This window comes from Schistocerca gregaria, chromosome 6 (assembly GCF_023897955.1).
Source record: "Schistocerca gregaria isolate iqSchGreg1 chromosome 6, iqSchGreg1.2, whole genome shotgun sequence".
Taxonomy (NCBI): Eukaryota; Metazoa; Arthropoda; class Insecta; order Orthoptera; family Acrididae; genus Schistocerca; species Schistocerca gregaria.
Window position 1 is genome coordinate 183327867 of NC_064925.1, and position 27745 is coordinate 183355611.

Here is a 27745-nt window from a genome sequence, read left to right on the forward strand (position 1 = left end):
CAAATCAGCAACCATGATCATGGTTCATCAAATTTTCCCACAGATTCTTTAACAATGGAGTCCCAAATTACTGTTGCTATGGCTAAAATTATAAATTTATCTTATGCCATTGAATATCCAATGGAAGATACAATGTTCAGCAATAGCAGACTTGGTTGTTGGTTGTTTGCGCAAGGCAGGAGCAGCATCGATGTTCAGTGCAGTATTCATGTTCACTGCAGTGTTCTTGCCTGGGGCACATAGTCTGACCAACATAGGATGTACCATACTGGCAAGGCATTTTGTAGATTCCAGTCTTCTGTGACAACAAACCATCCTTCACTGGCCCCAGGGGGTAGAAAACCAGTTTAACCTGAAACTTCTGGAGGATTATATCTATCTTGAATGAAACATTGCCAATTGGAATGAAAGTAAATCTAATCAACAAAGGAAAGACGAGTTAGTGATTCTGCTGACACACTATCCTTTTTATCTGCTTCCAGGTTTTTGCCTTAACTTACAGTGTCCTATTAATTTGAGAGCCACAATATCCAATTTCTCTGAACAATGGTTTTTAGATGGGTGAATTATTTAAGCAATTTTTATGGATCTGGAACTGTGTGTGCAAGTCTTAAAAGACTCATAGTTTGCAATGGGTGACATCAACTCAATTACTGCAAATACAAACTTGTGTTAGTGGGCTCTGATAAAGTAAATGCCTCACAGAGCAAAGGCAGAAAACCACCTTTATTCGTTTCTGTAGAGACCTGAATGCTCTTTTGAATGGAGTTAAGTTGATGTAAAAACTCCAATTTACTCCATGAGGCAACACTGTGAAAGTATTGTCTACATGCCTCCAAAATACAGTTGGTTTGACGGCTGCTGATTCCAGTGCTCTCTCTTCAAAATCCTCCCTGAGAAGTTGGCCGCCTTATGAAAAGGGGGCTATCCTTGGTGATCCATCAGCTTGCTTAAAAAATTATTGATTGGATAAAAAATAAACTGAAGAAAGAGCATGCCAAAAGGAAGCAGTGTTGTCTGTTGAAATTTATTACTAGTTACAATGGAACCTCCATTTTACATTCTCCTGTTTTACATTTTTTTGTGAGTCTACAACATAAATTCATAGCTCCTGTGAAAAGAAAAAAAGAAAGAAAAAGAAAAAAAACAGTGCTAAAAAATCCCCAATTTTGCATTCTTAGTCGAAGTCTTGCTTGACTTTGTCCATTTTCTTTCTATTGGCAGTTGATGTGGTTGAACAAGTTATAAGTGGTTCAAAAGACATGACATGGATTGTGGAGGAATTAAGGGAATATTTTAGCCCATTGTGAAAAGGGGAAATGTGAGAGAGGAAATGCTGATGTAATCCGCAATCAGTGTTGCCAACACAGCTTGCAACATTTAGCTTCACTGCACAATTATGATACGACTACTGCTAGGTTGCAGCAGTAATGGAAAACAAGACAGTTGACACAAAGTGTTCAAACTAAGCCAATATGTGATGAAGGAGCCCAGCCACCACCTTTTCTTGTGCCCCATGTAAGTCAGTCTCATCTTCTTGCATGTATTTCCATTGTACAGTATTCAGCAAGAACATCAATTGTCAACCTTTTAAATTCAAACACTGAGTCTCAAAGAATATGTTCTGAGTCTCAAAGAATATGTTCAGTCACAACTGAGGAAACATTTCCAGTTAGTGAACTCTTATTGACTGACGATTTGTTTAAGTCACCCGATAGGCAGTGCAGCTACCACACCACACCGACACACATAAAATAAGCTAACCTACTCAATGTGTGGAGAGGGGAGTGGCTCTTCAGAGGCGAAAGTGCAAGTAGGGATTAAAGCATTTTGTGAAGTGCTGAAAATATACTTTTCATGCACATGATGTGCTATGACAAAGATGCCACAGAGAAATAGTACAAGGTTTTTGTGGTAGCGCATTTTAAAGACTTTCGTGTTCAAATCCAATGTGACACACTTGCAACAACTACATACACTACTCATGTATTTAATTTGCACCACACACACCAAACACTGTAGATTGTAAAGCCTGGCAGCATTGACAAAGGACATGAAGTAAACTTTAGCACCTGAGCTTTCTTTCAAATTTACATTTCACACAGTGTACAGAAATTCACTGAGCCAGCTTCTAACAAGCTTGTAATGTTAACTGGGGAAGAAATCTCAGATTTTTACATCTCATTTGCCTCATAAAGACTAAAACAACACTTTAATAGTGGTGAGCATATGAAGTGCAGCTCATAAGAAAAGCATTAAACAATAACAGCAATGGCGGCAAAGAATTTCATTAAGAAGATGTCCGTATTTATGCTTATGGTTTAATCACTTAGCTGCTGTGATGTTTTTGATTTAATTCACCATGTTCATCAAGTTTTGCTTTTTTTTGGTGTGCACAAAGGATGATCTCTCAAAAATGCATATTTTGAATGTATAATTTGTGGTTGTTTCATGTTGGAAAAATGGTACAATTAGCAATTGCAATTTTTTATGATTTTTTAATTGCTGTTACACATCTGTGATTTTTTAACAGCTGATGAAATCCATTATCACAAATTATTACAGGAATATTGTATTATACATTTAATTTCCTCCACTTAGATAGGTTTTACACAAAGTATTGGAGAGGATTGCGACTATTAATCATATATGCCAATTACATGTGGTTTTACTCATATGTTGGTGAGTTTTAACATTTTCTTCAATTCTCCATTTTCCTCAATTTTGCATTTTTTAAGTTTGGACTGCACGAAAAGATAAAATAAGGGTTTCACTGAAGTGCTAAATACTCTGCGAGGGAGAGACCTCTGTAAAGGGTGATACTGCATCAAAACTAACTAAACACTCTGGACTGCCTAGAGGAAGAGCTCCCAGTTTACTGATAAAATCACCTGAGTTACATGTACACTATGTGATCAAAAGTATTCAGAGAGTGTCAAAAATATACTTTTTTCATATTAGGTGCATTGTGCTGTCACCTACTGCCAAGTACTTCATATCCTCGTAGTCATTAGATGACGTGAGAGAGCAGAATGGGGCACTCTGCGGAACTCACGGACTTCGAATGTGGTCAGGTGACTGGATGTGACTTGTGTCATAAGTTTGTACAACGAGATTTCCACACTCCTTAACATCCCTAGGTCCACTGTTTCCAATGTGGTTTCCAATGTGATAGTGCAGTGGAAACGTGAAGGGACACATACAGCACAAAAGCGCACAGGCCAATCTTGCCTGTTGTTTGATTGAGACTGCCTACAGTTGAAGAGGGTTGTAATGTGTAATAGGCAGACATTTATCCAGACCATTATACAGGAATTACAAACTGCATCAGGATCCACTGCAAGTACTGTGGCAGATAAGCGGGAGGTGAGAAAAGTTTGATTTCATGGCCGAGTGGCTGCTCATAAGCCACACATCATGCCTGTAAATGCCAAACAATGCCTCACTTGGTGTAAGGAGTGTAAACATAGGACGATTGAACAGTGGAAAAACGTTCTGTGGAGTGACAAATCTGGTACACAATGTGGTGATCTGATGGCAGGGTGTGGTGAATGCCGAGTGAATGTCATCTGCCAGCGTGTGTAGTGCCAACAGTAAAATTCGGAGGCAATGGTGTTATGGTGTGATTGTGTTTTTCATGGAGAGGGTTTGCACCTCTTGTTGTTTTGCATGGCACTATCACAGCAAGGGCCTACAATGATGTTTTAAGCAAACTCTTGCTTCCCACTGTTGAAGAGCAATTCGGGTATAGTGATCGCGCCTTTTAACATGATTGAGCACCTGTTCATAACGCATGGTCTGTGGCGGTGTGGTTACATGACAATAACAACCCTGTCCATGACTTGCCTGCACAGAGTCCTGATCTGAATCCAATAGAACTTCTTTGGGATGTTTTGGAACGCTGACTTCATGCCAGGTGTCACCGACTGACATCGGTACCTATCCTCAGTGCAGCATTCCATGAAGAATGGGCTGCCATTCCCCAAGAAACCTTCCAGCACCTGAAGTGGAATCTGTCATCAAGGCTAAGGGTGGACCAACACCATATTGAATTCGAGCATTACCAATGGAGGGCACTACGGACTTCTAAGTCATTTTCAGACAGGCGTCCAGATAGTTTTGATCACATAGCATATGACGTCAGCTGTTACCCACCGACACTCTCAGCAAGGAAGGAAGATGTTTAGCTAATTCAATACGCATTATTTAAGGCATTTTTTAAGAAACAGAAATGTTGAAGCACTATAACAGTGTTATTATAAACAGTAACAGAATATATAATTCATCTTACAGCAGCTTTTTTCAATACATGGCATTCATCTAGTAGCTGGTTCTCTTACGTCGTTTTGTAGTAATACATCCACTGAATGCAGGTAGTCAGATCAAAAGGCTCTGAGCACTATGGGACTTAACATCTTAGGTCATCAGTCCCCTAGAACGTAGAACTACTTAAACCTAACTAACCTAAGGACATCACACACATCCATGCCCGAGGCAGGATTCGAACCTGCGACTGTAGCGGTCGCGCGATTCCAGACTACAGCACCTAGAACCGCTCGGCCACCACGGCCGGCTGCAAGTAGTCATTATTTCTCAGATTTACTTCACCACCTAAGTTTACAAGTATTTTATTAATTTAATTATATGAGTTTTTTAAAATTTTATTAGATAAATCATATACTCACCAAGTGGGAGCAGAATAAACACATAAAAGACTGCCATAGTTGGCAAGTTTTTGGAGCCAATGGCTCTTTCTTCAAGCAGAAGGGTTGAAAGGGAAGGAATTTTCCTAGACCTCTCCAGTCCTTTTCCCTCACTCTTCTTCCTTCCCCTTCAACACTTATGCCTGAAGAAGGAGCCATGGGCTACGAAAGCTTGCAATCACAACAGTCTTTCATGCATGTGTTCTGCAGCCACTTGCTGAGTAGATTTTTGATCTATCCAATTAAATAATTTCACAATAATTGATTGTTTTCATTGTTATAATTATATGTGCTGATACTTTAGCAGCATACCTCAAGGATGGCATATTCATTTGTGTATTGGTCAGAAAGACGAAACAGCTCTCCTTCTGGCTCCTCTGTTCGGAACCTGAGTTGTACGGATGTTGAAAAATTGTCACTTTCAAAGGAAAGAGCAAATTTTATGTAGCTATGAGGCAGGAATGTGACTGGCTGTGTGGGCATAGAGCAACTATGCCCAGTCCACCCACTATCACACAAACACCAAGGTGATTCATCTGTAAGGTCAGCTTGGCATGTCCCATGAGCAGAACAATCTAAAGAGTGACATACAGCATCTGTCTGTGGACAGCCAACTACCGTGTTGTTAGACAGCAGTGCATCAGATAGATCCAGTATCTGTAACAATGTAGTTCATTAATTAATTGCAGAATGATAGGTGCATGCTACAATTAAAATAACTGCAGTCATATTTTAGCATACAAGAAATCATCTACTAAATTTCAACACTGTCTGAGGGCAGCACAAATACCAACAAAGAAAGAAAGATGTTTTCCCTCTAATATTGAAATATTTTAAAGTCTTTTTTTTCACCAGGATGACATAATCAGTACACCACTTAAATAAATAAATAAACATGAAATGGATATATTGCTACTAACCACATAAGTGTTAAGTTAGTGACAGACACTCTGAAAAAATATTTCTAGATACTAAAAACTATTCGACTAAGCTCTTCATATGCTAGTGCTGCCTTTTGGAGTGTACAGGGGTGTGGCAGGGACAGGATAGTAGGCCGTTAGGGGAAGCACTGGGCTGGCAATGGAGAGGAGAGATATAAAGAAAGGGAAAGGACTATTCAGGTGTGCTAGTGGGAGAGAAAATGTGTATATGACTGAGTGGCAGCAGGGATGGGGATAGAGGCAGGCAAAGAACAGAGGACAGTGAATGCTGAGGTAAGGAGGGTTACATGAATGAAGGTGGTAGGGAGACCTCCCACCCGTGTATTTCCGAAAAACTGGTGTTGGTGGGAAGAATCCAGATGGCAAATTCTGTGAAGTCAATGAAGTCAAGAAAACTGTGTTGTTGTGTGCTCAGCAGCTAGGTGTTCAATGGTCAAGCTGTCTCTTGGTCACAGTTTGGCAGTGGCCATTCATGCACATAGACAGCTTCTTAGTCGTCACGCCCACATATCGACACCTACATTTACATACACACTCCGCAAGCCACCATATGTGTATAGTCGAGGGTACGATCTACCACTACTGGGCATCTCCTCTCCTGTTCCAGTTGCCAATAGAGTGAGGGAAAAACTACTGTCTTTATGCCTCTGTATGAGCCATAATTTCTTGTCTTCACAGTCCTTAAACATAATGAATGTTAGTGGCAGTAGAATTGTTCTGCAGCCAGCTTGAAATGCCAGTTTTCTTAAGTTTTTCAATAGTGATTCTTGAAAAGAATGTTGCCTTCCCTCCAGGGATTCCCACTTGAGTTCCCGAAGCATCTCCATTGTTTGAACCTACTGGTCACAAACCTGGCAACCTGCCTCTGAATTGCTTTGATGTCTTCCTTTACAGTGATCTGTTGTGGATCTCAAACATTTGAGCTGTACTTAAGAATAGTTCACACTAGCATCCTATAGGTGCTCTCCTTTACAGATAATACACACTTTCCTATAATTCTTCCTATAAACCAAGGCCAACTTCTTATCTTCCCTACCACAATCCTAAAATGCTCTTTCTATTTTGTATTGCTCTGTCATGTTATAATAAAGTCGTGTGACTAGGGCCTCCCCGTCAGGTAGACCATTCGCTGGGTGCAAGTCTTTCGATTTGATGCCACTTCGGTGGCTTGTGTGTCGATGGGAATGAAATGACGATGATTAGGACAACACAACACCCAGTCCCTGAGCAGAGAAAATCTCTGACCCAGCCAGGAATCAAATCCGGACCCTTAGGATTGACATTCTGTCACGCTGACCACTCAGCTACCAGGGGTGGACGCTCTGTCATGATTTGCCTAGATATTTAAAAGACCCCACTGTATTAGGCAGGACACTATTAAAGCTGAATCTGAACATTACAGGTTTGGTTTTTCATTACCTTACATTTTTCTACTTTTACATCTAGCTGCCATTCATCACAGTCAAACCCTGGCAGTGAACATGAGGGTGCTCCTTTGTGGCTGGTCAGTGGGTATATGGGGGATGGTAGGTGATTGGGCAGACAAAATTCTGTCAATACCAGAAGAAAACCTGAATGAGATCTGCTGTTACCAGCTTTAGATTAGGCAATGGATTTAGCACAATGTTAGTTTGAAAATTAAATCAGTTTTATTTACGTACCAGTAGCTTAGAGTCTGATGGATCCCAAAATCAGAAGTATGCAAGTCTTGAGCATTTTTTAGTTTCAGGCAGTATGATCAATAGATAATACATGGGATGGCCCTGTGGGTGCAGTTCCAGTTTTCAACTTCAGAAATAAAATAATGTTTTCAAGAGGGGGATTAAAATTCAGGGCAAAAGTCAATCATCGACGATACTCACTGATGACATTGCTATTCTCAGTAATAGTGAAGAATCACAGGACCTGTTGTGGATGAACAGCCTAATAAATACAGAACATCGAATGAGGGTGAACCAAAGAAAGGCAAAAGTAGTGAGGATTAGCAAACATGAAATTAATCATAAACTTAACATCAAAACTGGTGACAACCAATTAGATGAGGAGAAGGAATTCTACTACCCTCGAAGCAAAGAAACATGTGACAGATGAAGCAAGGAGGACATGAAAAGCACACTAGTACAGGCAAAGAGGGCATTTCTAATTAAAAAGAAGTCTACTATTATCAAACATTGACCTCAATTTGCTCAAGAAATGTCTGAGAATGTATATTTCGAGTACAGCACTATATTGTAGTGATTTATATACTGTGCAAATCTGGAAATGAAGAGAATTGAAGTGTTTGAGATGTATAGAAAGTTGTTGAAAACTGGATGGATTGAGAAGATATGAAATGAGGAGGACCTCTGCAGAATCTGTGAGGAAAGTAACATTTATCTTGACAAGAAGAAGCAACAGGATGAGAGGACATGTGTTAAGACATCAGGAATAGCATCCAAAGTACCTGATGAAGCTGTAGAGGCTAAAAACTGTAGACAAAGACAGAGACTGGAATATATCCAACAAATAATTGAGATAGTTGGGAGCAGGTACCACTCTGAGCTGAAGAGGTCAGCATAGGAGAGGAAGTAATGGCATGCCAAATCAAACTGGTTATAAGCCTGATTACTAATGTACAAACATTTCCTTTTTTCCATGATATGTGCTGCATGAGCAATGAATGCAAAACATATAAATAATAATAATAATAATAATAATTATTATTATTATTATTATTATGTGCAATATGGAAAAATAAGTGAACATGATGACCTAAATTCCACCATGGAGGGTAAACAACTTGAAAGGGTACAGTGTGCAAAATTCCTGGGTATGCACATTGATGAGAAGATTAACTGGAGGGACCATGTGGTGAGCTTAGCACTAAAATTAAATTTAGCATGTTTTGTACTTAGAATAATTTCAACAGTTTGTAGTAATGACAGTACCAGATAGTATATTTTGGCTGTTTTCAGTCCATTGCATCCTATAGGATAGTATTCTGGGGAAAAACAAATTATCATCTAAATGAGATTTCCAAATTACAAAAATTTGCTTTTCGGATAATGACCCAGAGCCCACCTCAAACACATTGTAGGCCCCTTTTTAAAGCATTGAAAATTTTAACGATTCCATCATTACATTCTGAAGTGTCTGTTGGTGATCAAAAGAAATCAGGACAAAATGAAGACCAATTCAGACTACCATAATTACGATACACGGCAATGTAAATATCTCCACATACAAGCTGTAACAAGGACCCAAAGTCAGAAACATGTATGTAATCAAGGCATCAAACTTTTTAATGCACTACAAAAACATATCAAAGAGCTGGAAAAATGAGGATAAATTTAAAACTATTATAAAGAATCACATGCTTGACAAATGTTATTACAGTGTAAGTGAATTTCTATGCTCAACTGTATTAGAATATAAAGAACCCCATGCTTGACAAATGTTATTACAACATAAGTGAATATCTCTGCGCAACTGTATAAGAATATATGTTTAAGTTAATGTGACAAATGAAATTACATCAGTGAATATGTCTGTCAAGTACATGAGAAATTATGTTATAAAAACACTTATTAGTTGTATATTGTATTAAACATAAGATAGATTCATATGAATTCAGCTTAGATAAAAATTTTGTAAAGAAATTATATAGTTGTTAAAATGTATCCTGACAAATCCTATATCACAAATGTGATCATTGGGATGATAATAAACAAATAATAAATAAAATAAATAAATACACTGTGGCATAGCAATTAGCATTACAGCCTGACATGCCATGGGCCGCCAGTTCAAACTCAACCACTAGCATTTACTTGCTATTTAGTATTTATCTGTTCTGGTAGATGCTGCGTACTACATCACTGTGACTTGAATTAGGCAACATAAAAGTCATCACCTACATGTGCAGGAACAAGACTACAAGCATTACATCATTCCAAAAATGTATATAGTCAGAAGACCAATGGACCCAAGAACAGCCATAAGTGAACTGCATATCAGGTATTCATTAAAGTTTTCCAGAGACACTGATCAGGACCTGATGAAATAGCTGAAAGGATTCAACCAAGTCATCAGACACAAGTGGCATGAAATGTGTTTGGCAAATGTGTACTTTTACTTGGATGGCATATCTCAGTAGTTGTTTATTCATTAGCTGGGACAAATTTGAGGCCACTATTAAGAAACCGTTTGATGATAACCAGCAGCAAATCCACTTAGTGGAAGAACAATTGAAGAACAAGGCCCAACATCATGGGGAAATGATACAGCCTTACATAGAGAATGTTTGGCCTAATTGCCACATACTGAATCCAAATATGACAGAAGCCAACAAAATCCCACACTTGATGAAAGGACTGCAGAAGACATATACCAGGCTCTTCTGGTAAAAGATACAAAACAACCAAGCAATTCATCATGTGGTGCAACATGTTAAGGAATTGCAACAGAAAATAATCATACAAAAGAAGAATAAGTGACTCCAGAATATGGTCAATATGGCAATCATAGAAGACCATGATGACTTCACCATTCTTGTATTCCAGACAATAAGAAAAGAGATACAACAGTTTAGACAGTTACAACTGTTACACTGACTATGCATGAGATAGTAGCCATCAATGTTGACCTCATACATCAGGAGGTAATAGAAAATGTTGAAGAAGAAGAGGTGTATTAGTCTTTGGCACTAATCTCTGCTGCCAATTGAATACACCAGGAAGAGTGGACGTGGCCAACTTGGACTTATGTCACAACTATCAAATGACTGCCCAATATCTGACAAATGCAGACACAGTCAACTCCTTTGCCAAATATACTTCCTCACAGAAGAACAGACATTTGGGATAAGGAGGGCAACACACTGGTATGTTTCCATTGTGGACACCCTAGACACGATGCACACTACTGTAGAGAAAGAAGACACCACCAGATGCCAACCATTACAATAACTCCATCCACCCAGTTATCTGCGACTGATTACTGGCAACCTGTGGGATGAATCCCATCACCATACCCAGGATGAGGTCACTTCACAAAATGCTGTAGCTATTCCCCATTGACATATCATAGCCACCAAATTCAGGGGAATTAAGCAAGGTGACCATCTGTGGAGGTGAGAATGCCTCAGATGAAAATACTCCATGGATGGCAGTTACAAAGATGTCAGGAAATCTCAAAGGCATCATCATCTATGCCTGAGCTGTGTGGGCTTTAGTGAACCCAGGGACTTCCTTTTCTCTAATAATCAAATGCTTATCATTACCGGCTAAACAAGACTATGCTCTGTGATATGTAAGCAATTGTGCTGGAAGCTGAAAATGGAAAATACATCCAGCTGATAGGAAAATGTATTATTATTAAAAAAAGGAGAGAGAGAGAGAGAGAGAGAGAGAGAGAGAGAGAGAGAGAGAGAGAGAGAGACAGCCCTTCAAAGTTGTTATTTTAACAGAATGTAGTTGTAATACTATTCATAAATAGGACTTCATGCAGGTATCAAAAGCAGTCATTGGCTATGGAAGATCTGAGTGGTTATTTGCTGTTGAAGGAGTTATTCTGCTGTCATGAACATGACAAGTACCAGTTGTCTGTCTGGATGTTCAGTTAAACTGTGAAGCATTTGTCAATTGTAAAAAGAGACCCAGGGTCACAAAATAAACCTACATGCCAGTGGCAAGATCAAGAATTACAAGTGATTAAGGAGTACTGTGGATCACTAATTGTCATGAGCAGCTGCAACTCATTTGTAGAGGCATGTGCATAGAAAAGGAAGATGCAGTCCAGGAAGAGCAGCTCAGCGTCATTGAGAAGAATCTTGCTGTGATACCAATGCAGACTATGCAGGGGAGAAAGCTCCAATGAAACTTCCAATAGGATCTGATGTGAGTGAGACACAATGTCAGTAAGTGTTAGCTGTCCTGTGACAATTTTCGGATGCCTTCAAATCCAGAGTGGAAAATATAAAGACACAGTGACCCACAATAGAACACGATATCAACACTTGGCAACATCCAACAACTAGCCAGTGCTCTTATAGGGCATTGCTAGATAAATGACAGATAACATGGAAGTGGAAAAGATACTGCAAGATGACATGAATGAACATTCAGAATATCCCTGGTCTCCTCCTGTCATCCTTGTGAAGAAGAATGATGGCACATGAAATTTCTGTGTTGACTATTGACAACTGAACAAAATCATGGAAAAAGATGACCACCCATTGTCAAGCACTGATGAAACCCTAGTTTGCTTAAAATGAGCAAAGTATTTCTTGACTATGGGCATGTAGACAAGCTATTGGCAAATCAAGGTATGTGAGGCTGACTACGAAAAGACTGTTGCTGTGTCACAGCCAGGGCCAAAGCACCACAGGCACAAAGATGCAAGCTGGTGCCAGTGTCACAGAGACTTGTCATTTGCGCAAGTTCCACCAGTGCCACGGGGGCGCTGCTGATGAAGATATCGACTTCGCCTCGACCAATTGTCGGCTGAGTACAATACCTCAGTCTGCATGACAATGGCCAGAAGACTACTCGGAAGATAGAAGAGCAGCTCTCACCCACTTGGTTATAGATCACTGTGCACGGCTGACTTCAACAGGGAACATCATTTAGTGAACTCTTAGAAGTGAACAGACAGTTGTTGTAAATTGCATTTGCTATGTGCTGTGAAGTTTATCAATGATTATTTGCACTTAGTCACTGAGGGCCTTTTTGTGTTATATTACATGCAGTGTTGCAGACCGCAATATTCCACTAGTCATGAAGATAAGTATACCTTTAACTGATTTTTGTGACTTTTTTACTAATTTGTTGGAGTGTTCATTCTCCTATCCTGTTACCTGACCTTGGGGCATAGCTGTGTAATAGTGACAGGGAGAATTGTCTTAGAGGTGTACTGCACCAAAAGCCATTTTACGAACTCACAAACTCGGCCTACCATAACAACCGTTGCAACTCGGTCTCCACAGCTGTAGCGATGAGGCCTTTATAAAACTGGTGACGAATGTTTACAAAAACTACCTTTATAAATCCTGATGACCTCTATGAGTTCAAAGTTATCCCCTTGGGCTATATAAAGTTCCACTCACCCTAAGAAATATGATGGGCAGTCTACCTATACACATTAAATGAATGATGTGTTCTTGCTATGAAGACCACTGACCGAAAGTAAAAAAGTGGCTCTTCATTTACTAAGAAATAAAAATGTTTGGGGTATCTAGTTAATGACAGAAGAGTCTCTCCTGATACAGAGAAAATATGAGCAGTCAGAGATTTTCTGATTACTCCAGACATTTGTGAAGCAAGAATGTTTCTCAGAATGTGCTCACACTACTGGTAATCCATAAAGGACTTCGGTACCTATGCACTTTGGCTCTGAGCACTATGGGAATTAACTTCTAAGGTCATCAGTCCCCTAGAACTTAGAACTACTTAAATCTAACCAACCTAAGAACATCACACACATCCATGCCCGAGGCAGGATTCGAACCTGCGACCGTAGCGGTCGCGCGGTTCGAGAATGTAGCGCCTAGAACCCCTCGGCCGGCACCTATGCACTTTCCTTGCAAGAACTACTGCAGGGAGATGCCAAATTTTCCTGGAACAAGGTGCAAGAATGAGCTTTCCTTATCCTCTAAGAACATGTTCAACATCTTCTCCAATCCTACAGTTGTATGACAAGAATGCCAAGAAAGAATTTCAAACTGCCGCTAGTGGTTAAGGCATAGATGCAGTTCTAGTACAAATTCACGAATATGCAGAAATGCTGGTAAGTTATGATTCCAGAGTACTCCCCAAACAACAGAGTGCCATGCAGTTGTTTAGGCTATCAACAAGCTGCAGCCATATTTATTTGTCACACCATTCACTGCCTTGATCATCATTCAATTCTGGCTTACTAGCCTGAAGAATCCATAGAGGCAACTGGTGAGAGGGGAACTAGGAAATCAGGGGTATCTCACAGTGATGTGAACACAACTCATGAATACAATGAATAAATATACTGACTTTTCAAGTAAACATTTATATCCAAAATGATACAGCTGGGCATATGCGCTAAAACTAAAATGGAAGCAATGCAGTCCATTTCACTACAGAAAACTGAAGGCTGTCCTTTCACAAGAAGAAACCTCAAAATCCCTTTTACATAGTCCAATATCAAATTGTTTATAAAAGTTTATTTATATTTAAGCAGGTTTTGGATCCATAAACAGGGAAAATGATGAAGGGCACATGTCACTGGAACATGTCTAATCTCTGTTCATTTTGTGAATAATAATGTACTGTTTGCACTAGCCCTGATAAATCACAATAATGAATTTTTTAACAAGAAAAATTGCTAAACAGCTATGCAGTTTGAGAAGTTATATTCTTTTCTTTTCTTTTCTTTTCTTTTGACAACCAGTTTTGGCAATTCAGTATGTCATCTTCGGGCCCCATGAGCATTTCATGTATCAAACATGTTGATATTGGTATGCTGGAGCCATCAGTATATGGATACCATGTATTTATATTTCGAGTGCTTGCTTCGAAGATGTGACAATAACTGAGGACACCTGCAGTTACAGAAAGTGCAACAATGAATAGAAGAAATTAACAGAGAATGTTTGAAAGCAAGACAAAAAAAAAATCAGTTGTAAAAAGACTAAAATATGTATAATCAAAATATTTAAAGGAAAATAATACAAATCAACAGTACAGCCATAGAGCCAATCAGATTTTTGTAGCTGGGTGAGTTGATGGTGACTGAACTGAAGTGAAATGAAATAAACAAAAGAGTGATGATGGCATTCAGCAGATTAAGTAAAGTAGAGATTTCAAAATTAAGCTTCTGTGTGTCTGAAGTGAAAGGCTTACAGAGAGTATTACCAATTTTGACTTATGGCTGAAAGATACAGACTTTTGATACATAAGCCATTTGATAACTGTGGACTACCCAATGAGCAATCGAGAGAAACATATCGGTAATAGATAGGAAAGGCAAGAAAACACACAAAAGTATTAGGGAAAGGACTAGAATGGTAAATGTAATTGATAGTGTCATGAAAATAAAATGGATGTGGACAGGATATATAGACAGTTGGCTGGAAGGTAAACAGCCCAATGAAGTTCTTTGCTGGATTAAATAAATAAATAAATAAAGATAATGTAATGTAAGACGTGTAGACCTTTGGAAAACAAATGCAGGTAAGTCAAATGCTTATAAATGAAGGCTGTAAATATATGGAGAACTATAGACAAACCCTTCACCAAGCAGTTTATGTGAAATGACTGATTTCTCTTTATATGTGACTCTTGTTCCATTTTGCAAAATTCTTATATTTAAATGTGAAAGAAGGTTTAAGTAGCCTAAACACTTTGAAAAAGAAATGAAAATCAGTGAGTTGTGATGAGTGAAAAGATGCTATTATTTTAATGAAAAATTCATTATGAACACTTCCACAGTTTGAACAGGGAATAATATATTTTATTTTTGTTTACTGAAAATTAATATAAGTATTTGTGTAACTGTATCTCAGAAATGTGTATAATATAATGTAAACTGTAAACAATTGAAACTCCAGATTGGAATATCAACAATGTAAGGAAAGACAGATTGCTATTTTCATAAAAATGACTCGTTATTGTTGCAGATGGGAACAACAAAAAGATACGCATTAGCTTCCAGCTACAGACTTCATCAGAAAAGGAAACACACACACATTCATTCACACAAGCAAGCACGCCTCACACCCACCTGTCTGTTATCTCCAGCAGCTCGGCTCAGTGTGTAACTGTCACGTAGAATGGAAGCAACAATCTGGAGGGGAAGGGGAAGGAGAAGGGGAAGGAGAAGGGACAGTAAGGTATGGGTAGGAGAACAGAAGAGCACTGTCTGGCAGAGGGTGATGGGACTACACTGCTAACAGGCACAGCATCAAGAGGCTATAGGACAGGAAGGTGGGGAAGGAGGAGGGGGGGAGTGGGGAATGGGGTAGCAAAAGAAAAGAGGAGCGGGGAAGGGGAAAGGACTGCACACAAAGAGGGTGGGAGACGAGAATAGGGAGGAGGTGATAGGACATAGTGGGTGAAAACCACTGGATGGAGTATGTGAGGACAGTAGTTTACTGTTCACTGAGGCTGGGATAATTTCAGGAGTGGAGTATGTGTTGTAAGAAAAACTCTCATCTGCATGTTTCAGAAAAGCTGGTGGTGAAAGGGAATATCTAGTTGGCTTGGGTAGTGAAGTAGTCACTGAAATCTGGAATGTTATTTTTAGCTGGGTATTGTGCCATAGTGTGGTCTACTTTACTATTGGCCACAATTTGGTGGTAGCTGTTCATCTAGGTGGACAGCTGGTCGGTACTCATACCAATATAAAAAGCTGTGCATTGCTTGCATCAGAGCTGGTATAGACATGGCTGCTTTCACAGGTGGTTCGGCCTCCGATGGGGTGGGATAAGCCTATTAAAGGACTGCAATATGAAGTTCTGGTTGGGTGGATTGGGCAGATCTCAAACCCTTTGTCTTCCACAGGGATATGATCCCTGTGGCAGGCGCTGGAATTGGGATTGGCATAGGGGTCGACCAGAATGTTATGGAGGTTGGGTGTGTGATGAAACACCACTTTAGGAGAAGTGGGAAGGATCTTAGGTAGGGTATACCTCATTTCAGGGCATGGTGATAGGTAATCAAAGCCCTGGTGGAGGCTGTGGTTCAGCTGTTCCAGTCCAGTGTGTATTGGAGACATGAGGTATGTTTGTGTACGGAGAGGTGGCATCAGCAGAAACAAGTAGGGATCCAAGATGTAAAGGAGTTTTTCCAATACCACCCCCAGTTTCAATCTCTTACCACAGGGATCAAATCTCTGTGGAAGACCTAGGCACAAGACCTGCCCAATGGGCCCACCCACTATTCCAGTCCTGCACAGGCTTAGCCTACCCCTTCAGAGGCTGGGCCACCTGTGAGAGCAGAAGTGACGTATATCAGCTCTGCTGCAAGCATTGCAATGCTTTTTATATTGGTATAACGATCAGCCAGCTGCCCACCAGGATGAACAGCCACTGCCAAACTGTGGCCAAGGGCAAAGTAGACCGCCCTGTGGCACGACATGCAGCTGAACATGCTTAGTGAAAATGGCTGCTTCACTACCGAAGCCATATGGAATCTCCCTTCCACCACTCACTTTCTGAACTGCACAGATGGGAGTTGTCCTTATGACACATTCCCTGCTTCCAGAATAATCCCTGCCCCAACTTATGGTAACATACTCTCCCCAAACTCTTTGTCCTGTCACCCTCCTCCATGTTCTCGTCTCCCACCCTCTTTGTGTGCAGCCTTCTGAGAATGCACCTGCCCATCTTTCCCATTCTTTGCTCCTCTCCGTTTTTACTCCCACCCCCACTCCTCCACCACCTCCCTGTCCCACAGTCTCCCAACACTGTGCCTGTTGGCAGTCTAGAGTCTAGTCCCTGCATGCTCCCCCAGATTGTAGGTTTATCTCCCCCCACCCATACCCTGCTATTCCTTCCCCTTCCCTGCACCCTCCAGGTTGCTGCTTCCATTCAACGTGACAGTTGTATTCCAGTCTGAGCTGCTGGAGATGGTGGACATGGGTGCGTGAGGCGTGCTTGCTCATGTGAATGAATGTATGTGTATTTCCTTTTCTCACAAAGGTTGAGCCTGAAAGCTAATGTCTAAGCATCTTTTCATTGTTTGCACCTGTAACATAATGTGTCATTTTTATGGTAAGTAGCAATCTATATTTTCCTTAAATTGTTGTTAATACCAACTTTTGTATATCTTCTAAAGTGTTCCTATAAAACTACATGTTACCTACGCATCAAAGCAAATGATTTGAAAATTGTATATAATTAGATGATTAAATCATATTTCACATTAAACTAGAAAAGAAGTAGACTGTTGAAATGGGGAGCTTTAAAGAGCACGTTTGAGCCTGCTATACATCTGTCAAATGTCGCATTGTGTATAGTAGTGACACTGAATTCTACAATATTATGAAAAGGATAATTGCTACTCACCATACAGCAAAAATGCTGATTCGCAGATAGGCGTCAGAAAATGACCTTTCGGCCAACAAGGCAACTCATGAAAATGTGACTAACACACACAAGACTAAAGTCTCTGGCAGCTGTGTCAGGCAACAGAGGCCGGTGACAGTGGTCATATGTGTGTGTAAGTTGTGACTGATTGCTTATTTCAAAATGTATTTAAACTATCATGGTAATTTGGTCTCTTTTTTATGTTTTTGAAAAATGCACCAGCATCATATAGACCACTGAATTATCCAGTCAGCTATTTTTTCATAACTGGCTATTTAATTCAATGAGGGAATAATGAAACATAATGAGTTGGAGACTCCTTCATCTGTTGTGTTTTCTACACCCATGAGTAACTAAAATGTTTCTCTTTTTTCTTTCTACATCTAATGAAGCTGCACAAACAATTTGTAAAATGAACATGACTATGTTAAACTGTTATTTATTTATGCAAAATTCCATTTAAATTTATAATTCAGTTTTTTATATTTATCTTCCAATTATACATTTAGCTCCACCACAAGCTCAGTTAATTGAAAGTTATGGTTAATTGAAATTTTGACAATAGTAAATAATGGTGAAAAACTTTGAACTAATAGACTGTGTCGTTACCATCCATTCAGTAGCAGATAGCAGATTTTGAAAACATGCTCTGAATTACTTGGAACTAATTAAATTTGAAGATAACTGACACCGAAAGTTTGGAATCTTATAATTTCGATTGCTGATTTTGCTTTAATGCTTACAAGATTCTGAACTTTAACATTGTATTTTTTTTACTATGTGTTTCCCTGAATAGGACAATGCCTACCACTAATTAATTAAGATGCTAATTAAGATTCTGAGTAATTTATTATAATAAAATATTATTTTCAAGATGGATGCCATACTTTTAATTGGGGATTTCTAACTTGGAAATATAACTATGTTCCACATACTTTTATAATTTACTAACGTCCAACATTTTTCATAAACCAGGTAACAGTAAAGTACAGGGTGAGCACAAAGGCAAGGGGCGTAATGTCTGAGGAGGGGAGTAATGTCCAGATTGGTGGATTGGAAGGAACAGTCCAACACCCTGGCCACCCCGCTCTCCATACATTACGTCCCTTGACTTATTTTTCTGGGGCTATATCAAGGACAGAGTCTTCATTACACCAGTTGCTGATGTCAATGAACTGAAGGCTAGGATACAAGCTGCTGTGGGTACTGTGACAGAACACATGTTACGAAACAGCTGGCTGGAACTGGAATACCACCTCAACATTCTTCGAGCTACCAAGGGACCACACGTTGAGGTTTACTAATGTAAGTGGTCTTAAAAAAAATATCTAGTGACACTAACCTATGTAATGGCATCAAATGTAACTATAAATTTTTATAATCAGGGCAAGACTTTGTGCTCACCTTGTATTATAGTGCATACAAAGTCTAACCTAACTGATTTTCAAAACATAAAGTAGTTTCAAAAATAACCTCATATTCTTACACCTGTCTTTAAATAGCCATTGCTCCTCCAGAATCACAAGTTTGTGACCAGTCAGCAGTCATGTAACATCACTACGTCGGTCCACGTTAGAGTCCAACTTCAGATACAAAACAGCTATACTAAATGAGGCTGTGACCAGAAATTGCAGACATGATAACTATGTTGATTTGCCCTACTCGGTCCAGAAGAGACAATGTTAGTTAGTGGCAAAATTTTTTCACTACACAATTTTGTTTAGATGTGATGCTTTTTGTCTAACCTAAAACAGGTGTTATTCCAGTAAAATTAATATGTCACTCAACTTTGTTACTGTGCTTGTGACATTTAAGTTGATTGTTTTTTGCTATACTGAGATATTGTTAACACTTCATCATGGGTACATTTACTGCACAAAAAGTACAAAGTGCACTATGTAGTTTTCCCTTACCTGCACAGAACTATTAACTGTGAAGCCTGAACTGACATTTGTTAATGAGTATGACACTAACAGAAGTAAATGTGATTGATTTCCAACATTAAATACTGTGTGGACTACAGCAATGGAACTATCCTTTTTTGTCATTGACAGTTTTCAGCCTGTTACAACTATCAAGAGAAGAAGTGAAGCTACCAAGAGCACTGAAGCTGATAAAATGGATTAGCTACACACTATTTACATATTACAATAATAGAAATTTTTCTATGGAACAGAGAGAGTTTTCAATGAGAAAAAGTTCAGTTTATTTTAAAATTTTACTTTGCTGCCTGTCAGACATTTTACATTATTGGGCAAGTGATAAAAATATTGGTTGCAGCATTGTGTACTCCTTTTTGTGCTAAATACATTATTAATGTGGCATAATAAATGTAATTTTTTTGTCTGGCATTGTAGCTATGCACATTATCGTTCCTTTTGAACTGCAGTGGATCATTTACAACAAACTTTGTGAAGGAATAAGTACATACTGAAGCAGTAGTCAAAATGAACTAGCTCCTTAACAGATGTCTGCAAGTGATCTTAGATAAGAACCACATATTATTCTTACAGCATGTTCTTGAGCAATGGAGACTTCCTTTCTTAAAGATGAGTTATCCCAGAACATTATCCCATATGACATTATTGAATGAAAATACACAAAATATGTCAGCCAACTAATTAAGACAAATCAGTTGGCTGACATATTTTGTCTCCCCCCCCCCCTTCCCCCTTAACCAGAGCTGAAATAAATCTACGTGCAAATGTGGCTGAACTAAGTTGTTTTAGGGTTTCCAAAATACATCTAAAAGTTTTGAAGTTTCCACCCTGTTTATTATTTCCTCACCAAGTGTTACAATTATCACTGATGTAGTACCCCTAGATGCACAGACCCACACATAATGCGTCTTTTTAAAATTGAGGATGAGATCAGTCACAGAAACCCTGTCAACGATATTTCTAAGAACATTGTTTACTACTTCTTCTGTTGCAGTATGTATGCTTTGACTGATTATAATACTAGTGTCATCTGTAAAACGAATTATACTGCTTTTATGTTGGATGGAAGATTGTTTACGCAGATGACGAACAATTTCAGACCTACGATTGAGCTTTAGGGAACACTGTACATGATTCATTCTCAGTCAAAATAATGCCATTGGACTACCTAGGTTGAATTTGTAAGTGTGAGTTTCTACATTCTTTTGGTTAGATATTACATTATCCATTGGTTGGCTTTATCATACACCCCTTAATCCCTCAGTTTACCTAAGAGAAATATTGTGATCACCCACTCAAATGCCTTAAAACAGATCACAAAAAATGTCAACTGGTGCTGTTTTGTTATTTAATTTTTGTATAATTTGGTGAGTTAACATGTAAATTGCAATGATTGTTCTGAAATTGTAATTGTGATTTACTGAAAATATTACTGTTGGTTAGGGGACATGCTACTTTAGTATGAGTCACTTCTCAAAAATTTGGAAAAATAAAGTCAGTAGTGAAACAGGTCCGAGTTATTGTCATAACTCCTACCACCTTTCGTGTTGAGGGGATTTACAACAGCATTTTTCAGTCTACCTGGAAAAAATGTCTTGCGTTAATGGTATATAACTTTCTTAATTTCAGAAGAAAAAGTTGGTGATAACTGCATATGATTGAATTTTATGAGACTTGCTTTTTCAACATACTGCTGTGACTTTTCTCTTAATGTTTGGCTGTCATTTTCTATTATATTTAAGAAATGATTATTAAATACATTTGCTATCTGTGATTCATTTATAGCCCTTCCATTCAGTTCAATAGTGATGGGTTGTCCTGTGTCTCATCTCACTACATTCCATGCATTTCACTGCATTCTCTCAATTATTTCGGTTTGTTATTTTATTTATAAGATCAAATAAATGTCACATCAATTCCCTTCAAATGGCCAGTGTAATTCCTCATAAAACTAAGTTTTCCTACAATGTGAAGCATCAAAGAACATTATGCACTCTGAAACACTGAAAACCAGTAGTTGCATTTCATTTATAAGTTTACTGGATTAACAGCAAGGAAGATGACCTCATATTTCCCTCTTAACAACATTTCTATGTGAAATTTCAGAAATCTAAAAGTGCATGAAACATAATTTCTTGATATTATGTTCAGTATTTGAATCATTATCACTACAATAAACTATACTACAAGCTAACATTATAGAAAATTGTTATGTATTTTAAGTACCTGTCCATTGTAAAACAAGTTTCTTATGCAGCCATTAAAGTTTATAAAATTGGAACTTGCATTCCACTTCTGAATTTCCTTTGCAAAAAATTTTGAGTAAGTGCCGCCAATCTGAAGAGGACTATTTAAAATAAGTTTTCCACTGAACAGAGGAAATTCCCCCTTTGCCATGCAATTTGATCCATTGAAAAATGATGCTGTCATGTCATTCATTTCCAAAACATCAGCAGATTTACAGTGGTCAACTAAGAGATGAACATTCTGAAACAAAAGGGTAAAACCCTGATAAATTAATTTTATTACTAATGAAATTCTAACATAAGCTTTTCCATAAGGAAATTATTTTATCTATGTATTTATATCTGAAGGTGAGATTCACATGGAGGACCAAAAGCTAGAACACAAATGCTAGAACATATTGGATGTGATGACAATTGCTACGAAGAATTTGGTAGATTCTTTCAAATTGTCTACAGGGTGAACAAAATAAAAGGAAAGCCTCAAAAAGTCTAACATGAAATACTTGACTGGTTGGTAAACATAACTATTCTTTACAGATGATGCTTGCATATTTTTAAGTTAAGCTCTCATACATTCCTGCAGTGATTTCCAATGAAGACTTTGCTGTTTGGATTACTTTGTCATGAAATGTGAAAAAGACTTTTAGTCACATTTTTTCCTCCTTTTTGCTCATCACTTTTAATTCACATATCTTTTGCATCTAGCCTAGTTTTTCATACAGGAATGAAACTAACCACCACTGATATCATTATATGATTAATAATACCAGCAGTGTAATGTAAATAAAGTAGCAGTGTAATGTAAATACAGTAGCAAATAAGACCTTTAATATTTTCATACTAAAAGGAAAGAAAAGCCATAGTTAAGGTAAACTAAATGAAGCTGAGAACTCAAATTTTGTAACAGAGAAGCAACTTCCTCATTACTGTGGCATTAATAAATATTCTGATATATCTACTAACCTCATAGTTCCAGAAAATGTCAATTTGATGCCATTTCCCATCATTTAAAGGTTTCTTTGTTTTTATGAATAGTTCTACTGTAACCTCTCCTAAATGCATAAGTAGCCTAGGTCTGCCATTTGTTACTTCTAACGCAATGTAATCTGTAAAATTAGGAAAGCATATTTTTACACTACATACCACTATAACAGGGTTTCTGTATGAATATTAGAATAAACATGAATGATACCTGATGTAGTCATATGATTTAACATGAAGGAAGATAGAGGACCATCATAGAGCAGCAGACCATGCTCCTTAATAGTCACAAATTCAAGACTAAGGTGGTTTTCAGCCTGTGTGTGAAACGATGGAAACCAAGCCCAGCCATTTCCCTGGAAGCTTCTTACAGTCTGCTGACAGCGAGGTCCTCTGAATCCATCTGGACACACACAGCTACAAAACAAGCCAGTTTAGCTATAAAGACACCCACTGTATGGCAAATGTGGAGACAATATTTCTCGTATAACAACTGACATAACACACACACACACACACACACACACACACACACACACACACACACACACACAAGCTTTGTGATACATGTGGAAACATAAGAAGTTCACTTACAAATGACAAATAACAGTCTTAACAGCAACCTATTGTGTTTAAAACCAAATGTTAAGGTATCAGAAAGAAAAATTCTTATCCCAAAGAACAGAAAAACAAGGGAAGATAAGAAGCTGTTGAACAGGGAAAAACTGGAAGAAAAAATACTGAGAAATGTAAATCAAGATGGTTGTACAATGTGTTCAACAGGAATAGAATACAATAACAGATTTTCTCAAATAATATAAACTGTAAAGAGGAAACAACAAAAAAACTGTAAAGTCACTTAAAATTTTTGTTCCTTCGTGTTAATATTTTTCAGTTTTAAACTGTCTTAGTATTCGTGATATAACTCCATAATTTTAATTATGTTTCACTGCCTGTGAATTTTTGTATAATGTCAGAATATTTGTATTTAATAATGTTTAATTTCTTCACCAGTTACTGATTTTTTATCTTGACAACTGCATTATGTCACTGTGCATTTTCCTCACTTGTATGAGATTTATTTAGTCATGTGGCTCATAACCTGTTGAACCCACTCTTTACGGTGCTGTTAGGGGGCATCACAAGTTATGTGTCTTACCTGTCTCTCAAGAAGTGACCATGATGAGTTGATTTATAGCTGAGCTCTGTATATTACTTGATGGTGATCATGATGATGAAGATGAAGATGACGAGGATGAGAATGAGGCAGAGGAAGAGGAGGAGAGAGGATGAAACATGCTTCTGGCATCTAGCCTACTCCTCTCAAATAGTACCAACGGGGTTGCAAAACTTAGTGTCCTCGTCTTTCAAACACATTTCATCAGGAGTGTTACATTGTGACACTTCACTGCACTCTTTGGAGATGCATGGAATTTAATTCAGTACACTGATGTAAAATTCCACTGCTTCCACTTCTAAAGCCAACCAATTACTGCCACTGAAAATGTTTTCACACTATGGTTTAAAGCATCTTCAAAGGTGTTCCGTGACTGGATTCCTTTACAATACTGATTAACAAAGGCAAATACTTGTAATTAATGTGCCCTGCCAAATCAATATTCTGATTCTGAATAAATTATCTTCACTACTTTATAATAATTCACCTCTCCATTTGAGCTTTGTTGTATGTGGTATACAGCAATGCACCTCAATGAATATCTGCTGACAAACTTAAATAATTTGTTATGGTTTTTTGATAATTATTACTTTGGAACCATCTAATCACAGCTGACTTAACCATAATTTTTGTGCCATAAGGATTTCACCTTTATTGTTTGCAAAGCATTTTCAGTTCAGTGGAATATGTCAGTATTTTGGTTTATAGTATTGTTGCATGTTGAGGTTATAACAGTGTCAAATTTTGCTTTTCTATGGTGTAATAATAATTTAATGTTCTAGTTATGTGTTTCACGGATCCTGCTGCTTTGTTATATCTGTTCCTTGTCAGTTTATTGACATTTGAAATTTTGTTTCACAGCACAAGGAACTGAAATGTTATGGCACAGAATAATACAGGTTTCAAATTATAAAATTTTTAATGGAGTTCAACCACCTTGACTTAAGATAGGCTGGTTATGCCATGATTAGTGGTGGACCAGGAAGCAAGGTGATGCAAGACAGAGGGGCAGCACAATCTGCAACTCTGCAGTAGCTGAGTGAGAGAGGGCACACACAACAGGAAAACAGAAAAGGACAGTGACTAAGCTAAATGACATGCATGCTCATTCACATGACAGAATGCCACAAGAAGTAATAGCCATGGCTAGGGAAAACACTCGTAGACCAACTTAACTAGCTGCTAAGAGAGAATTAAAGTAGGGGCAGCAGAATAGTGAGGCCACATGCGGTCATCGTTAGTAAACTGCACATCACAAAGCTACAGAGACCTCTTTAAAACCAGAGCCCCAGCTCCAAGTAGAGAGAACGTTTCAGGTCAATGGGAATGATAGCGTCTGTGTCGATGACATTCTGTTCCATGACCATGTTATTTTCATAAGTCTTGTCTCGGACCAACCAGTGCAGTACCACCCAGCCATGGAGTGCTGCAGAGCTGAATTGTACTGATGAACTTCATGCTGTGTCATACCAACCACTACTGATGGGAGAGCTGCTGAACAACCAGCAGCAGTGCAGTACCAGGTGCTGTACTTTCTGAGTGTGGGATGGAAGACGATGACCAGGCTGGCAGTACTGGGTTCAATGCTTGCCACCTAAACCATACTGCTGATGGGGTGGTCCGGGGAAGGAGAGGCACAGAGTGAGATCAAATACACTCCCTCAGCTGGTAGCAGCTATCCATGCTGTACCAGGTTGGGCTAAGCATTCATGTTGATGCAAGAGGAACACTGTCTCGCTAGGATGCAGGTGCAAGGACTGATGCAACAGTCAACACTGACAGTCTGTTCATGAGCAGGGCAAGAGGCAACTATGGCCAACAGTGCACCACCCTTTGTAAAGTTGTCACAATAAATGATTCACAGAATAATCATGTTTTCTTAGCACCACAAGTGCTTTCGGAAGATTCCTGACATTATGCAGAGGTGTCATCTGCTCAGCCCCTCTGTAAATTGGCGTCAGAAGTGTTGAGTCCACTATTTTCATCTGGAGGTTGGACATCGTAGGTGCTTCGCCTCAACACTAGCAGTAGATCACTCTAGTGAGAATCCAGACTTTACAACAGCAACTGTAAAGTGGTGAGCATCATAAAAACATTTTTCCTGTTCTGGTGGCTATGTCACGGGCTGAGTTTGTAGAAGGCATATATTGTCATCATTATTTTAGTAATATGTGGATATAGGATGGAGGAAATAGTAGTTCTACATAAAAGTATTTGTAAGTTGTGTTCATTAGCATATGTCAAGCTGGTTTAAGCCATATGAGCTATTGTGCCAATGACTGGGTCACATGTAAGTGTTAGTGTTAAGGTGTGCAAGGAGTTTGATCTAGGGTGGCTTAAGGATCAGGTGGACCATAATTCATTGTCATTTATGTATTATAGTATTGAGTTTTGTTGTATGTTCTGGTGTAGTATCACACATATCTGTTACATATTGTGGTTTAGAAGATAGTAGTAAATTGCACAAGAATGCCAGACGTAATGTCAGTTTCTACCAGTGAGGCAATAGCCAAATTAACAGATCAATTGTCACATTTGTAGAAGAGAATGCACGGCATAGTGTGTGTCATGAGGTATTAATGGCACAATTAGGGGCTTTGCGAGCTGCACAAAACTGACAGCCAGGTTCGGATGAAACAAAATCTTCAGTAGGGCAGTGTCACTTTACAATAGATTCTTCTGTAGCTTACTTGATTACACCTTCCTCTGGGAAGACAACTGTGTATGTCAAGGTATTTATTAGTGATGTCTTGGCTACAGCCAGAATGTGTAATTGGTCAGATGAGATTATGTTACGGATGGCTAATTTACACCTTGTGGGTGAACTAAAGACGTACATCATGTATCATGGAACACTTGTAACAGCAACTTCATTTAAGCAATTAGCTGAAGGTTTGTGGCAGAGGTACCATAGACAGAACAGCACTAGGTATTTTTGGAGAACTGTTGAATGGGTTAACACAGAAAACAGATGAAACAGTAGAAAATTTTTCAGACTGAATAAGTAAGGTGAATGCTCATACATAGGAATTAATATCAAATTCAGACACCGATTGTGTTAACCTGCGGGAATCTGAGAACAGGGCTTTAGATGTGTTTTTGAGGAGTATTCCTGTGGAATTTTCATGACGAGTTACGATGGGAGGTCCAGATGATTTAGCTGCAGCATTACGTATTGCCACGCATTTTCAGGAAGTAGATAGTGTGACGCGAGGACGCTCAGAGAAGCAGTTGTTTGTTACAGGGAAAACTTGCTATCATTGTGGAAACAAGGGACATATTAGAGCACAACGCAACCAGGTGCAATGCTACGGGTGTGGGCATTATGGGCATAAAGCAAATTAATGTAGGAGAAGAAAACCAAATGTTGGAAACAAATGGCAGGACACGTCCAACCGCACTGGAAATGTTTCGTCTGTCTGAAATCATTTCCAATAAGTCAAAATGTTGCAGAATTTAAGGTAGAGACAGATTGTTGTTTCATAGGCATTATAAATAGTAAGAAGTATAAGTTTTTGGTTGATAAAGGTGCAAATATTTCTGTGGTTAATCTAGACCTTGTGGGTAGGAGAAGATTGGCTACTCCAAGTTATAATTTATGTGGAGTAGGAGACAATGATGTGGTATCGTTAGTGACAACACAACTCATTTTTCGTATTGGAAATATGGAATTCTGTGAGAAAATGGAAGCATTACCATGGGTGGGTTAAGGTTATTCCG

General features: G+C 38.6%; 1 pseudogene; it reads right to left on the bottom strand.

Annotated features, from left to right (window-relative positions):
* Positions 1-27745, bottom strand: part of LOC126278794 (neural-cadherin-like) — a 232037-nt pseudogene that overhangs the window by 36243 nt on the left and 168049 nt on the right.